At 36.3% G+C, this 17707-nt stretch overlaps 2 pseudogenes; both read left to right on the top strand.

Moving 5' to 3' along the window:
* Positions 1-3916, top strand: part of LOC116893487 — a 32131-nt pseudogene extending 28215 nt beyond the window's left edge.
* Positions 3917-11597: 7681 nt separating this feature from the next.
* On the top strand, positions 11598-12492 carry LOC116894602 (annotated as a pseudogene).
* The last annotated feature ends 5215 nt before the right edge of the window (positions 12493-17707 follow it).

Genomic DNA, 17707 nt, shown 5'->3' with positions numbered 1-17707 from the left:
GAATTAATTTTCAGTGGGATTTATTCTGTCATTACAAAAGTGGGTTGCAAATGTGAGAGAGGATTCACTTCAGTTCTAACCTTCTAATGATACTGTCTTTAACTACTTCTTCAGATTTCAAGAGCTGCTTTGAGTCCTTCTATATCATAGTTGCACTTGTTAATGTCTGTAAAAGAAAGATCACTACCCTTTGTAACTCATCCTAAAGTCTATATCAACATAAATGGTGACTCTTGCAAGACTTGTTATTGGTTCTCATATAAATCTGATTATTGAAAGATATGAGGCAGCAAATATATTAGGATCACATGTTTATTATCTTGAGTTTCCCCCTGCTTCAGCACATATTATTAAATTATGCACTGTAGCCACTGTTTTAGAAATGTTAGAAAACTAAGCTTTCAATATGTATACTGATAGGTTTACAATTGCTTGAAATTTTTCCTTCTTTAGATACTGCTACCCCCCAAAATTTACAATTATTTATGCAAATCCAACTTGATTTAAGAAAACATACTGTTCCTTTATAGGCCATTTAAGAACTCAGACTGGATTGCCTGGATCCTTTAGTGAGTGCACTGCCACAGCAGATTTGTATACTGGATAGATTATAGGCCATACCTAGGAACAATTAAGCAAACAATCTCATTCTTTACATCATCAAAATAATAATAGCTTCATACAAAAATTTGATATTTCTAGAGAATGTATAAGTCAAATCGTAAATACTTGTCCTCAGTGTCTTCAATTTCTTCCTGTACTACATAATGGTGTTGATCCCCTAGGACTTATACCTAATCAATTATGACAATAGACTTTACTCCTTTCTGATTTTAGAAAACATGTTCATGTGACTATTGACATCATTTCAAGCTTTCTGGTTGCACTACTTTAACAGGAGAAGCAAGTAAAAATGTAATCAGTCATTGCCTACATTTTTTTCTAATTGGCTATTGCAGTCAAACATCTGAGATATTTATTCAACAATTTAATATTACTCTTATTACTAGGATTTCTTAATCTTCAAGGACAAGGTATTGTGAAACAGGTATTGTAAAACTTTTAAACAATATCTTCATAAAGTAACAAGGGGAGTTATATCCCTGTATATTATGCAAATATTTAAATAATGCTCTTTTAAATAAAAAAACTGGATGCCAAAGAATTCTGTAAGTGGCTATGGTACCCTACAAGGAGGCACACTTAAGCCTAGGTGAAATGACAGCATCCACTTACTGGCATATGGCTTGATCCTGATGAGATATTAACATGGGGAAGAGGGCATGTTTATGCTTTTTCTCTGCAGGATGCTGCAGGAGTGTGCTACCTGCCAGAGTGACTGGTGAGACAAGCAGAGGCTGGGACAAAGAATGATGCTGACCTGTGTGCTTGCTGAGTGCCCTGACAGGGGTGACTAGGAAGCTGTTTTGGATATATGTGCCTGACCCACCTTTCCTTGCCTATATCTCAGATTGGACAAGCAGCCTTGCTCAAACTTTAAAACATTCTGCAATAGAGAAGGTAGGGACTGGGAAAACTACCTTCAAAACATTAATCAAATAAGAGAAGTTGTAATGAGTCGTTTCTTTCCTTTAATGTGACCAACTCAATCATGGACTGGTCTGGAAAGCAATCAAATTGGAAATAACATTATTCATTTGGAAGACTGGTTCTAGACATGTTCAGAGACATTAAAAATTTCACAACTGCCTTGTATGAAGTTATATTTACAGTCAATAAAATTAGTACAAGATCTAGGTTTCTAACAAATGTTAGTGTATGTGTTATAAAGCTCCTAATCTTTCAATAATTGATCTTGTTAAAATTATTCTTGTTTCTTCTTTGATATTTAATGTAAGTTGTGTTGATTGTACACTTTCTAATTGAGTTAATGTGCTGAAATCTGATATGCCTGTTATGATGGTCTATCCACTAGCTTTTGTTTTATTGCTTGTGTGTAATACAGGACTCTGGTATTCTGACAAAGGCTTGCAAAATTTCAAAGAAGTGAGTCAGGCTTTAAGCAGAAGCAAGAGGGGAGTGGACTTGATGTGCTAGTGTAGCAGATTTAATTACATTAATAGGTAGCACAACTGCTTTCCCAATTCCTTTGGCTTGAAGCTAAGACAACTTTTTTTTGTTAATCTTTTAGCAAAAATGTTCCTAATATTTTGAGTATTCAAGTGGATTCAGGTGTTTGGAACAACAGATTGATGTTCTTTACGATACTGTTCTTAAAATAATTGGAGAGGATGTTCAGAGTTTTAGAGAAAGAAGCCATCTTGAGTGTTATGCTAATTACCAGTAGATTTGTGTTACTTCTAAAATTTATAATGATAGTCACTATAAAGGGAAAAAGGTTCAAAGACACTTGCAGGGTATTTGACATAATTCTAACTCCTGAGTATTTTAACCTTGGTTACTGAGATTATAATTTTAAAGAATGCTGCTCCACTGAGATTTGATGTTGCTGATATTGCTGGTAAAGTTATATTCATGGCCTGAATTTCCATCTTGGTCAAACTCAGAGAACAAGGTATATAGCTTTATCATGTTAGCCCTTTTTGTCCTGGGAATGCATTTATTCCTGCCCATTGTGATAAAGCTTGCTTTTAACAGCATCAATATTTTGGCCCCCAAAATACATGACTTTAAACTAAAAATAGATCCCATACAGATTATTAATCTAACAGGCTAGCAAGCCAAAGACGGACAAGATTCTGCACAGAATCTCACCATTCCAACCTAAGACAGAATAGCCCTGCTTTTGATAATACATATTTTATGACAGGAAAGTAAGGCATTCTTGTCAGAACGACCTAAGACAGGCTCAGTCTTGTTTATGAAACAAATAAGGAGGAGCTGTAGAGAGACTTTGGGGGCCACTTGCTTCCCTTCTAGACACTTGGTGGGAATCTGACCTTATATCAGGACAAAGGAAATAAGCTGAGAGGAGGAATCTGGCTTTGGGTTTGGTCCCAGGAAATGAGCTCTGATTTACATTTGAGTTAATGCAAAGTTTAAAGCAGGCTCAACAGAAGCATGTGTGGCAGTCTTTTGTCTTGGTCCTCCTAACTAACCCTTAGTAAGGTGTTTCCAGGAACATTGCCTGTTCCTTGACTCAGAACTGATCTTAATTATTCTGTATGTAATTAAAGTGGTATAAAAGGAGATTGGAGACATGGGTGAGGTACAGGCTGTTCGGGAGTTGGAATCTGCCGCTCCTTGCTGGCGCAACTGCCAGCTTTCCTGCCACCATTGCTCAAGTCTCAAGCCTTGCCTTGGTCCCCAGCCTCGAGACTTGCCTTGGTTCATACTGCTGCTATAGCTTCTGATGGCTGGCAATAAAGGAAGAGGCCGTGCTACCTATACCACCCATGCTATTTCCTGATACAGATTACAAGCCAGTGCCCCTGAAAAAGGAGAAGTCGAGGATTACATGCTGGCCTTGAAACAGGAGTTAAGGGAAACAGTGACAGACTGCCTTATTTTATCGGAACACCCGAAGAAAAACAAGATGATATTGAAAGGTATAGCAAGCGATGCATGAAGGTCTATAAAGAAGAATGGGAACCAGATTGGAGAAAACTTCCAAGAGAGATGATGCCAAGGAAGAAGTGCAAAAAAGCAGATCTAAAATCCAAACCGGCCAAAGCCACAAGCAAGGGTACTTCCCTCATGAATTCTGCAGATGTGTTGAAAAAGATTGAGGAACTGATAAGGAGAGGCGAGGGCGAAAGGTCGGATGAAGAAAACGATGGGAAAGAATCGGCGAGGAAGATGCAGAAAAGGAGGAGTATGAGGAATAGGAACAAGAGGAGGAGAATGAATACATTAACTACTACTTCGACAACGGGGATGATTTTGTGGTAGACAGCGATGACAACATGGAGGAAGCCACCTACTAGCCATGAAAGTCTCCAAATGTTTTGCCCATAAAACTTTGAGCATTTGTATGGACTTGATTTTGGATAAGGATTAAGTGCATATTTTCTGTTGTTCAGTGTTCTGTCTGACAAATTCATATCCAACTCTTCAGAATGACTTTGTGTTTACACCCGTGTGACCTTACTCCATCACCTCTGCCACATCTCCGATTATGCAATGCAGTAGTGGGGTTCTTTGGCTTTTGTTTGCTCTGGATTTGAGTGTTTCTAACGAGATTTAGCATTATTCGGTCTGCGTGTTCAGTTGGAAAAGGTCACTCTGGCTCACCTGCTGACCAGTGGTAAAGTGTTACTAGTCATTTCTATTAATACTGCACATGGGGCACTTTAAACACAAACTGACAATGGTGTTTCTTACCCAGTACATTCTGTTTTATCATGCTGTGACCTTGTAAACGTACCTGAGTTCTTAACAAAACAGACTTAGGAGATGAGGGTTTTACTGATAGGAAACAGGCTCTCAGCAAACAACAGTGATCTGGATGAAGATTTCAGTTTACATCGCAACCACAACAAAGACTGTCACATGGGTGGAAGGTTATCAGGGCTTGGCCTTGGGGATAACTCCAAGCCATACAGTATTCAATGTGTGAATTAATAATTCTACTGTAATGTCTGACATTTTCAACTTGGTGGGCCTGTGGGGGAAAAAACCTGAGACATATGCTTAATTCTGGACGTAACTGGAAATAAGTCCTTTAATGGTGTGTGTGTGTGTGTGTGTGTGTGTATTGTGAAGGGCTATGCCCTCCTTTGTCTTTCACAAGATTCATAAATTTCAAGTAAATTATATATAATCATGTAAAATGAACTCAGGTCATTTTGAAATTATGATCGATTCATCTTGTTTTAACTTACAGAGTGACTCCCCTGCAGTTTTATATTTTGCAGGAGAAAATTTCCAGAACCTTTCACCTCAAGGACTTTTTTACATGCCAAAGATTTTCAAGGGAATTCATCGCATACATCTCAAAACTTAAAATATTAAAAGTATTTGCCTACAGGACAAAAAATCATTTTTTCCCATTGGGGAGACTTGTTACTCATTAATCTCTGACCTAGAAACTGAAGGCTGCTTTTTCTCTCAGGATCAAGATAACTTTGATATTAGCTTAAGTTTGTGTGCCTTAGTTTATCCACTTGAAAACAATTTCCTATAAAAAATTATAGGAAAATTTGTAGTGTTTAGACACTAATCAGTATTTACCAAATATGCTGTCTTTTGTGTTACAGAAACAATCGTGTCTTAAATTTTATTTTTGCTCTGTAAGAAATCGTACTGTAGAAAGTGAAATAGTTATGAGAACAGTTTCCTGTTGAGTTATAATTTTCCAATCTTGAATCTATAGTTAGAAACCGTAGTTTATTTGTGTGAGCTGGAGAGATTCCAAAATTCCTCTCTCAGGGAAGGACTCCTTTGAATGGCAGTGCCTCCTTAGTACTTCCTGATGGGCGTGAGGCCATCTTGACAGTGTAATGCTGTACTGAATGCATGTGACTTACTGCAGTTCCCAGGAGCTTATAAAAATGTGGTAAGATTCTGAGTAGAAAACAAGTCTTTAAAGATTCAGTGTGTTGGGAAACTTACATAAAGTTTTTAGTTATGGCAAATGCTGTTATTTGGGAATAGAAAGTACTTTATTCTCTAACATTTGGTATCAGGGCCAAATAAGATCCCATTCATAGACACTCTCTGGTTCTGTTTCCTTCCATCATTACAAACCTGCACAGAACTCTTCAAATCTGGGATCTGCATTGGTGATGACTTCTTCCCTAGTTTCCAGTGTGTCTTCCTGGTGCGTTCCTGCCACCCAGAGGGAAGCTTTCACACAGGATTGACTCTGGAACCCCTGGCATCTCTCTTAAGGGTAACCATCATTATCTGAAAGATCAGTTTACAATTTTAAACATACTATTTTTGAGAAAAGGTGAGATATTCCAGGTGGCTTGATTACCATAAATCTTATTTTCTTTAGCTCTGAGTCTATGAAATTATTTTGTAGAGAGTTAGATAAGAGTACTTACTGGAACTGGTGACAAAAACAACTTTAACATTATAACAAATAAAACTAGTTGCTACACGTTGATTTTCTGTATTTGTTACACATATGAAGTTAAAAAAAATAAAATTTTGGCTTTTAATACCCCTCCCAAAAAAAGATTGTAAAATAAACATCTGTTTCAGCCTAAGAACTGGCTGGAGTCATGTTTTTTTTAGTGTTCCTACTGATATGCCAGGAAGGCATGAATATGTATGGACATGGTTTACATTGGATAGAAAAGCCAAGATATGTGGCCAATACAAATAAAAATAAATACAGAACTTCCATTCTCAGCAGCAGCAAAAATGGAAGAAATTCTGTGCACATCAACAGTTGAAGTACTAGAAAATGGTGATACCTCAAGAGTGTTGTCAGTTATTACTACCCATATTTACCGACCAGGTCCCTCTCTTGACCCACATCCCATAGTCTCTAGTTATGTCTCATTGCTTAAGTTTCAAAAAAAAATTGAAAATTAATGGTATAAACTTTGTAACATGAGTGCAAAACATGAATCTGAGGTGATATTTAATAAGTAAACTGTATAAGGAAAGAAACATGGGCTTGTAAAGAGATGATGCTGCTTAAGAAGGATGAAAAAGGATAAAAGTATGACAATAACATGTGAAGGACGGTGAGCATGGTGAGTTAGAAGAAATCCGAATAATTTTCAAGGGCTACTGAGCACTGGGACAGAAAGCAGTGTTCACAGTCAGGTATTAACATAAATAATGGAAGTGCCTTAAATTCGTGTATGTAGTGTTTGGAGAAGTATTCAATTCAAAGGGCTCAGATATTTCAACTGAGGCAGTTATAAGAAAAGGGCAAAGCAACAAAAATAATGATGCCTGGGTTCCTGGATATGTTGAACAAAGATGCACTACAGGAATACAACAGTGGGAGAATGCCTAGTTGGAATTAAACAAAAATGATCACCCTAGTTGCATTATAAGGCAAGGATGATGAGTGTGTTTTAACTTCTAAGCATCACAGGTATTGAGAAATGGGAAATTGGGCTCATTGCTATGTCAGAATACCTCTTTCAAAAAATCATGACCTGCTGCCTAGCTCTATTTGTGAAAATTGTCAAAAAGGATATGTGAAGCTCAATCATACAGCAGCTCTTCATTGTCTCTACTAGCCACTTGATCTTTATTCTCGGTATTTTTGGGATAACAATGAAAACATTTTTAGAACATTTAATAACTCAAATTTAGTTATTCTGCATCCTGTCTTACAAAGAGTGAAATATTTTCTAGTACAGATTCTTATTTCCATCTTACTGATAATGATTATCTATCCCTGAATTCCTGACAAGCTTCTCTTTGTCTCATATTACACCTCTAAAATGAGACATCCCTCAAACCTGAAAATTAAAATATATGTATAAGTGTATGTGTATACTTATACATACTTATAAGATATATGTATCAGTACATGTGTATCTTGTGTTTGTGTGATCATTTGTGTTTCTCTCCGTCTTTCTCTCTCTCTTCTCTCTCTCTCTCTTTCTCTCTCTTTCTCTCTCTTTCTCTCTCTGAGTGTGTGTGTGTGTGTGTGTGTGTGTGTGTGTGTGTGTGTGTGTAAGAACTATCCAAAAGATGGAGTCTAATGAGAATCCCAGGCTTCATTACAAACTTCCCTACATCAACACTGATATTCCTAGCAGGTTCCCTCTGTGTCAGCCTTCAGTAATCATGGAATGTTATGATATTCTCCAAGCACTTTGTCTCTTTTGAGACACTAATAACAAAGAGAAATCATCTTAAGTGCATGGCAATACTTGGCAAGTCTCAGGACAGGTATAGGTTCACAAAGCAAGTGTTGTCATTGCCGGGTGATGTGACAAAAAGATTACAATTATGAGGGCGATGAAATCACATGCTCTGATCCTTTATCTGTATCTTACTTTCCCTTCCTCTCTCATAGTGCTGCAGTTTCTGTAGCTTCACACCAAGCTGAAGGTTCTACTGAGAAAAGGAGTGAGGTATGCAATTTTTACTGAGTCTGGGAAGCAGAGAAAAAAATGATATTTTGGGTAATTGCTCAAGTTTAAAGAAAGGATTCTAGGGTGAAAACATGTATACAAATCTCATCTAAATGAGAAAAATACTTTATAAGGTATAAGTAGATTTGCTTAAATGAACAGTGTAACTAACCTGCTGCTAAATTCTGACTTCTAGATATTGCGTGTTAAAATCTTCTCTAATGCTGATTTTTAGTAAATCATCCCAGTTCAAATTTATCTTACATCAAAGGTGCTTAGATATCATAGTAATTATGGCATTTTTTTGTTTTTAGTCCCCTTATTCTACATGACTTATACATTAATTTTCAATGTGAACATCATAATTTCTTATATAAAATCTTCCTATTTCTTCTGAAGAATGAAATGAAATAACAGCTATCTAGTTCTGGAAAACTTTTTGTTAGTTGAGCCAGCTTAGCTAGTAAAATCAGATGGCTCTCCATCCTGAACCTAAATTATATAGTATATATTTGCACATACTTAACTGATACATTAAAACATGTGATATATAAACACATTGTATATGATATACCATAATATGTGTATATATTCACATCTATATAATATATTTTATGCATACATATGTTACACAAATAATAAGTAATTATATGATATATTTCATATTTTATATATTATATATATACCTATACTTGTTTGCATATATAATAGAAAAAGGAAAAATCTTATTAACTTTATTATAATGAAATAATTATAAGTTTTTAAAGAATACATGACAGCACACTAGTTTTTTTTTAGTTAAGATTTTAAGAAAACAAGTTATCAATTAAATTTTCTGCCCACTCCAGTAATAACAATGTTTGCAACAGTCTAATTTCACATAATCCTTTTCATGTTTTATAGCAGATTATATATTTTGAACAAGGTTCTTAAAAATAATCCTGCACTTGTCTTCATTTAAGTTATACCGTCACTGCTTTTTTGGTTTCATGAAACCATAAGTATCTGATGTAAAACTACCTATTGAGTCTGCATTATCTTATCAAATCAAACTTAGATATAGGTAATTTCTGTTGATTTAACCTGAATAAAAACTGTATTTTTATAAGATGTCACAAATTTAAGTTGCAGTGAAAATAAACTGAATATTAAGTTAAATATTTCAAAATTTAGCATTCTGAATACACAATTTTGTGACTGTTTAAGCAACCAGGTCATGTTGTTATTTCTTAAGTCTTAAAACAGCACAGAATTACCATTTGAATACAGGCAATCATCTACAAAATCTTCTCTCTGTTTTTACAAATGGTGAGAAATGTACCTGAATATATACAGTGATTATTGCTAGCTGTCTTTGTAGTTTTCAATTCCATTTAGGGTGTATCTTAAAAAGTAGTAAAGTACTCATTTTTGAGATTTTTTAAAAAAATAAGTTGATGTTATTATTGTGACCACACTGTGTGTTCCTACTCAGAGCAAAGTCCGGGGCCTCTGGAAAAAAATTCAAGTTATTGGAATCTGGTAGAGAGACTTACGGATTCAGAAATGGGAATGGTCCAAATGATTCAGTATGAAGATGGAATTATAGATATTTACTTGAGGATTAAATCCTTATACTTAATTTTAAAATACTGGTTGCATTCTACTGCCATATCCCTGATTTCAAAGTGTCTCCAATCTCGTGCTTGCTCTTCTCTTGGGTTGTTTTTCAGTAACTATTATTGGAAAATCTACACTCACAGATATGCCATGGCACATTCTACTAAAGCAAATTCCTGAGCATGTGCTCAAGTAACTCAGTCACCTAAGTACTCTAGGTGGTTAGAATTTATGAAGGTTCCAGGTAGTTCATGCTTAGATTTCTTTCTGTAATTACTTGATATCATGTCAAATGCTTTCCTGTGCTTGATGTAATTATCTGAAGGAGCACCAAAACACAATAAACTACAAAGAATATTGTGGACAGTATTTGAGGTAATGTAATAATGATTTTACAAACTATATTTTCATTGATATTTATGAGTCTTTTGAAGTTAGTGTTCATAATCTGGTTCTGTTAATCCTTTTAAGTAATCCTACAAAGATATTCCTGCCTACTATGTATGCATTGCATTTACAGAACCCTTGTACCAAGCCATATTATGTTTTTAGTTATATGAGGTAAAAATTATTCACTGTAATTCACAAATGAAATATAGCTTAGTATGAAGCACACATATGAAAGAACAGAATATCATCTATAGTAGCAATTACATGAATCCATAGGTTGTTGTATTGAGATTTTAGAAATGTCTTGGTAAGATCTAGCTATTAATTATTTAGACTGAGATACTACCAAAATTCCTAAACTTTACAAAAGAGAAAGAGAATATTGCCAATGTATTTGTTACACTGCTCTGTGTTTTTTGGAGGTGGTGAGTGTTCATGCATTGTTAGGTTCCTATCTATTTTAACCTTTAAGAAGTACGATAAAAACAGATTTAAGCTGTACTTTGATGAATGCAAAAATAAAAAAATAAACACTTTTATGGGTAGACTATTTGATGTGTTTTATTTTTTGCTAGCCTTCATCTTTCAACAACAAGGTCCCGAGAACCTCACTGTGTTTCAACTTGGGCAGTGCATTTCTAATGGATATGTAAAGAGGTTTCTTATTAGAGACCACAGCTGGTTGTTAACTGCGACCTTTGACTTTGAAAATACTATTAGAAGAATGAGTTTTCACAGATATGTTTTTATCTATTCCATTAAATATTTCAGTCACGTAAACCTATCAAAGTTTCTTGAGATTATCCACATCTATAAGAACTGTTATTTCCAATGTTATTTTAATTATATTTTTACTATATCACAACTATACTAAACCATGTATCTATTAAGACCATCAGACATTCTTTCCCTGTATTTGCTTCATTAATTTTTTTTTAGTTTGAGTCACTTACTTTAATTAAATTGTCACTTGGTATAAGTTTACACAGAGAATGCATCTTGTGGCTCTCTACCACACTCTGAACCTAAGAGATCATTCATGTTTCATTATGTATGAGCTTTTAATAAATTTGATGAGCATTTCTTCTCATCATAACTTATTTGAAATTTTAACGTATACTTATGGTTATTATCTTTGACCCCTAATAGTAAATATATTTTATAAGATTACATATCTACCTTGTTGTATAACATGTATAATTTTATGCCTTTTATACCACATGAGAATTGCATGATTTTCTTTCTTATTTCTTTCCTCGAGTATGACTTTTAAACAACACTTAAATCTAACATTGTAGAATACCACAATTAGTCCCTTGAATTTACTAGCCATTGGCTCTTACAGTGGGAAGGCATGCTCTTTATTTATGATAACTTTTCTACCAAATATCTTGGAAGCTCTCTTCTTAAATGTGTTCATTTATAGGCTTCAATAATTTGATTACATGTTATTATTGATGAAATATATTTGCTTTGAAAGAGAGTCATGATATGCTGCCCACCATGGCTTTATGAATTTGAGCACATATGGTTCTTGCTCACAAATGTCCTACCTAGAAAACCTCAATACATGCTTTGGTACACAAATGTGATTGCTTCTTTAAATTAAAGGAGAAACTACTAAATAACAGAATGGAGAATAGGAACATGGCAATAGGAATCATACTCTTAGTACAGAGTATACTTGGAATTTTCGGAAACTTTTCTCTTCTTTTCTACTATCTAATTCTTTACTACAAGGAATGTACATTAAAGATTGTAGACATGATTCTTACACATGTATTCATATCTAACTCTTTATAATTCTCTCCAAAGGTCTTGCCCAGATAATGGGGGCCTTTGGTTGGAACCAGTTCTTCAATGATGTTGGATGCAAACATATTTTATATTTTCAATGGCTTGACAGGAGCATGTCCATCAGTACCACCTGTCTCTTGAGTGTCTTTCAGGCAATTATCATCAGCCCCAGGAATTTATACTGTAAGGAAATTAAAATTAAAACTACAAAGTTTATGGGACTGTTAATTTCACTCTGCTGGAGCCTGTTCCTGCTAATAAATATGTTTTTTCCTGTGTCCACATCTACACAAAGGAATAGCAAAATAGGACAAAAAGGAGAGGTTATGAATTCTGCCTCTCTCTAAGTCGTGACAAAATCATAGATTTAATGTACACAGCATTTTGGGTGTTCCCTGAAGTTTTATTTTCTGTGCTCATTGTATGTTCCAGCACCTTCATGATTGTCACACTTTATGGGCACAAGAAGAGGGTTCAACGGATTCTCAGCACACATGCTTTCCAAAGAATGTACCCTGAAAACAGACCCACACAGACAATCCTGGTCTTGGTTTGCACCTTTCTAGGTTTTTGTACTCTCTCTTCCATTTTACAAGATAATATTGCACTTTCACATAACTCCAGTTGGTGGATAATGAATATCACATCCATCATTTCTATGTGTTTTCCTACATTAGGCCCATTTGTGATGAGCCATCATTCCATGTTTTCCAGATTTTGCTTTACCTAGTTAAGAAATATAATAATAATAATAATAATAATAATAATAATAATAATAATAATAATAAAAATAAATGCTATACAAAATTTTTCGTTGATGAACTTAGAATGAGTCACTTGTATCTTTCAATATATCAGGGAGATCATGTAATAATATGTGGAGAGATTATTTCAAAGTTATTATAATTTCATGGCAGGATTGATCCATATTTTCCTAATAATCTATAGACATAGGATTTTCACCAATAATATTTTATAAGTATAGACTTTATTTCATTCAGTGAGCCTATGATCCTATTATATTGTGGATGATTCCTTCTCATGTATTTGCCCAGTTATTTCACATGTCAGCCCATTTGTAAATTTAGTCTTTTTTTTTTTTTTGTGGAAACCAGTGTTCATGCATGTTTTTTTCCTCTAGTAGATAGTGTATAACTTTCCAGAACAATGAGTATAAAAGACTACACATAAGCCTTGCAAGTAAGTACCTTTTTGATACCCTCATATTTTATCACTTATAATTTTCCAGATAGATCTATTCATGAAGATATTAAGTGTCAGTATATACAAGACTTATGCAAGTTCAAGTCAATAATATTCCAACAATGTGGTGGAGAGGGAGCTAACATTCATGATTTCCAAAGACTACAGGAAATCCTAGTAGTATTTGATAGCAGCTGGGGAAAGTATAGATTCACTTTGCTGTAACTGTGTGAGTAGGTATTAGGCTGCACACTTTCACTGTTATACACTAGAACTAAGAGTACTTAAGTAACACAAGGAAACCTTGATGGATTTTAAAATGTAATAACTTGAAGGAGTGGGTAAATCTGAGGAAATTTGGAAATAAGGATGACTATGATTAAGATATACTGTGTGAAATTCTCAATAAATAGATAAAAATATGAAATAAAAGTATGTTTAGGCTCATGATCAGCATGCAATTTATGCTTTGTTTACAATATTAGAATCAAAAGTCCAACATTTAAATTTTCTTCTGAGACACAGGGCAGTATCTTAAATGTGATCTTATTTAATATCTAAATATTAAATATTAGCTTGAATATTCTAATACTTCCTATACAGTACAATAAAGAATATGTTTTTCTATTCCCAATGTGAAATGGCAATCTGGTAAGGAAACACTGGATAAAAATCAATACAGTAACTAAGCAGGATATTACCAAAGACTGTATCTCCTTAGTTATTCTCTGGAACTTTTGATTTAAAGGCTTAGAAAATTACACAAACCCATTTAGAAATATAACATTCATTTTCTCTCACATTAGGTCTACTCCCTGAATCTAATTCAGATTTTTCAGTATCTGAACAATCTTTCTAATTTCCTATTTCTGCACTGAAATCTAGCTTACAATTCAATAGCTATATGGGATGACTTCTTATGGCTTTCCAGATGCTATAATATACACTGCATATATGCGTTGACTCTGTTAAATCTAAGGAAGATTCAGTGAATCACTTGTTCTCCATTTGACAACCTTCCAAATGTAACACTCCATGTGATATAAGGCCACATAAGTCATACAGCTTGAGATGCACCCTTACAAACACCAACTATATGGCATCATGGTGGGTTTTCTATTCTATGATGTGCTTACAAACAGGAACCTAGCATGGCTGCCTTCTGTGAGGCCCAACAAGCAACTGAAAGAGTCAGAAGCACATAGTTACAACCAACCAATGGATAGAAGCTGGGAAACCCTGTGGTTGAATTAGAGAAAAGCTGAAAGAAGCTGAGGAAGATGGTGACGCCCCGTAGGAAGACCAGCAGTATTAACTATCCTGCACCCCTGATATCTCTCAGACACTAAATCACAAGCCAGGTAGCTGATATAAGGCCCCTAACACTTATATAGCAGGGGACTGCCAAGTGTGGTCTTGAAAGATCCCTGAAGAGAGACCCTTTCTAAAGTCGCGGGAAATCGCGGACCCCAGACACAGAGAGACCATTTTGGATGTAATAAGCAAAGGCGAGGTTTATTATGGAGATCTATTACAGGGATCTCCGGGTCGACATGTATCCTGCGCAGGAGACAGAGGTGTCGACTCCGAAGCTCAAAAGTCAGGGGTTTATATAGGGAAGGCTAGGGGGTTTGGCGCGGTTACACACAATTGGCTAATTTCTGGCGCGGCTATAAGTGATTGGCTCATTTAAACATGGCAGTGAGCTTACAGCACAGCAGGGGAGTACGGATTGACTGGAGCGTACAAGATTTTAGGAGCTAGGGGCGTATCAGGGTTTGAAGGACATCTGGTTAAGGTGTGACTCTGAGTAAGCTGGGGGAGATGCCTTTCTGCCAGATGGTTTGGGTCAGTCCTGATAACTTGGGCTGGTTCCTGCATTCCTTTTCTTTATCTTTATTGTCTGTCAGTCCTAGCGGCAGGGCAGGGCTGCCTGGACTTGCTTTTCACAATGTTTAGGCCTGAATCTGTGAATTTTGAAACTTACTCTTTTAACTTCATATTTTTAAACCTTAAATCCGTATAATTTTCCTGTCAGTCTCAGTGAGAAAAAATGCACCTTATCCTTGAAAGACTTGAGGCCCCAGAAAGAGGGGAGGCATGGTGGGGTAGAAGTTGTTGAGCACATCCTCTTGGAGAAGGGTGGTAGGAATGGAATGAGGAATGGTCACAAGGTGGACTGGGAGGGGAATGATGATTTAAGTGTGCAAAAGATTACAGACTAATAAAAAAAAAAGCCATTAGCAAGCAACACCTCAAACTTTCTTTTTTACACACAGTAACTTGGTAGGGTCTTTCCCTGAGAATCTTACCCCAAATTCAACTAAGCATCAGGATATTTCCTTTCAAGGTCACTAATCTTTTTAGTAAATATAGCATTTCTTTCTTCCTATACATTGGTTTTCATGTATCTCTCGTACATCTTTTCTTTCCAAACAATACATTTTACAGTACTTCCTGCCTTAACTGCCATTTTCACTCTCAATCAGAATAAAAATTAGCAGTAGTTAAGTTTCCATGGTGACAATGATATGCCAACTTTAAATTTACTGGGCCGAATATTTTAATCCTTTACTCCTAAAATCCATCTCATAAAAAAATTCAGGATTTGGCAGAAAATTGCCATAAACATTGTGCTTATCAAAAAGTGATGTTTTTTCCTAATTCATTTATTGAGATATATATTCTATACTCAATAACCTGACCATACTATGGCTCCTAACAATTTCTTTTCTTTCTTTCTCTCTCTTTCTTTCTTTCTTTCTTTCTTTCTTTCTTTCTTTCTTTCTTTCTTCCTTCCTTCCTTCCTTTCTTCCTTCCTTCCTTCCTTTTTCTTTGTACCACCATCTCTCTAATTTTGTATCTTAGTTTCTTTCATTTTTTTTTCAATTTTCATATGCCAATTAATGCCTCATTATGGTGCCCCATCACAGTCTCTCTCTCCTCATACCACATTCTGCTCTCCTCTGGGAGTAAACACATGCACCTAGGCTTCTACATGTCCTGCCATATCAATTTTTCTATAGGATTATGGCAAAACTCTTCCACTGAAGCCAGAAAAGACAGCCCTATATGAAATTTAATCCCACAATCTCCTATACCTTTAGTAGGGATAGCCACTTCTCCAGTAGTTGTGGTTTACACCCACATGGAAACTGAGCTGTTTGTCTGCTACATATGTGTAGGGGTCCTCAGTGAAGCATGTTTATGGTCTTTGATTGGTGGCCTAGATTCTGAGAGCTCCCAGGTGTCCAGGTTATTTAACTCTATTGATCTTCTTGTGGAGTTCCTATCCTCTTCAGGGCCTTCAATCTTTCTACCAACTATTCCATAAGGATCCCAATGCTTTGTCTAATGTTTGGCCATTATTATCTGCGTCTGTTTCTTTTAGCTTCTGGGGAGAGCTGGTCACAGAAGAGTTAAGCTAGGCCCCTCTCCCACTCAGGATGATAAAAGTGAATTTTATAACAGTTACTGCTATACTCCCTAAGTACTTCTGAAACACAAGCTTTAATAATGGACATCTACTTTTCTCTCAGCTTAACTGTCTTCCAGATTACAAGCACATTAGCTCATTAAGATCTGCTCCCTGAGGCAAAGTTTAGAACAGAGGCTGAAGGAAAGCACATTCAGAGCCTGCCCCACGTGTGGCCCCTACATATACAGCCACCAAACTAGATAAGATCGATGAAGCAAAGAAGTGTAAGCTGACAGGAACCAGATGTAGATCTCTCCTGTGAGACACAGCCAGAATATGGCAAATACATAGGTGAATTTCAGCAGCAAACCACTGAACTGAGAACGGGAACCCCGTTGAAGGAATCAGAGAAAGGACTGAAAGAGCTTGAAGGGGTTTGAGACACCATATGAACAACAGTGCCACAAACAGAGCTTCCAGGGACTAAGCCATTACCCAAAGACTATACATGGACTGACCTTGGGCTCCAACTGCATAGATAGCAATGAATAGCCTAGTAAGAGCACTAGTGTGCCCCTGCGTGCAGGGGCTTCGTAATTTACAGGAACCGAGGGGGATCCAAACCTGAGGAGGAATGTGTGAGAAAGAGGAGCAAGACCAAGCAGTGTCCTTGTCAAGATCTGTTTATTGAGAGAATGTACAGCATTTAAATCTCTGAAGCAGGAATTGAAGCAGGAACTGAAGCTTAGGCCTGGGAGGAGTACTGGGAAGTGCCCAAGGACATAAGGTGAATCATTAAACTGCAAGATATTCTCCTTAGACAATGAGGCAACAGTCTTCTGGGGACATGTTCTTTGAAAGGGTCCAGCCCTTCTCAGGAATCTTCTCAGGGCAGGGTTCTAGCTTTGCCTAGTCTGGCAGTTCAGTCCCCGACACTAATGGAAAGGGAAGTCCTTGGTCCTGCCAACACTGAACCACCAGTGAACAATGGAAGGGGAAGTTCTTGGTCCTGCCAAGACTGAACCGCCAGTGAACGGGATTGTTGGGAGGAGGGCGGTAATGGAAGGAGGATGGGGAGTGGAACACCCATATAGAAGGGGACAGGGAGGGGTTAGGGAGATGTTTGCCTGGAAACCAGGAAAGGTAGTAACAATTGAAACGTAAATAAGAAATACCCAATTTAATAAAGATGGAGAAAAAAAAATCTGCTCCCTGCACCCAAATCCAAATCCAATGAGTAGAGAGCTGAACTCCCAGAAGGGCAGACAATCCAGAGATCTCAGGGGAGACCACTACTTCTACTCAAATTCTGGCCCAAGAATAA

The sequence above is a fragment of the Rattus rattus genome, chromosome 2 (assembly GCF_011064425.1).
Source record: "Rattus rattus isolate New Zealand chromosome 2, Rrattus_CSIRO_v1, whole genome shotgun sequence".
Lineage (NCBI taxonomy): Eukaryota > Metazoa > Chordata > Mammalia > Rodentia > Muridae > Rattus > Rattus rattus.
Note: the sequence above shows the minus strand (reverse complement) of the source record. Positions and strands in the feature narration are given on the sequence as shown.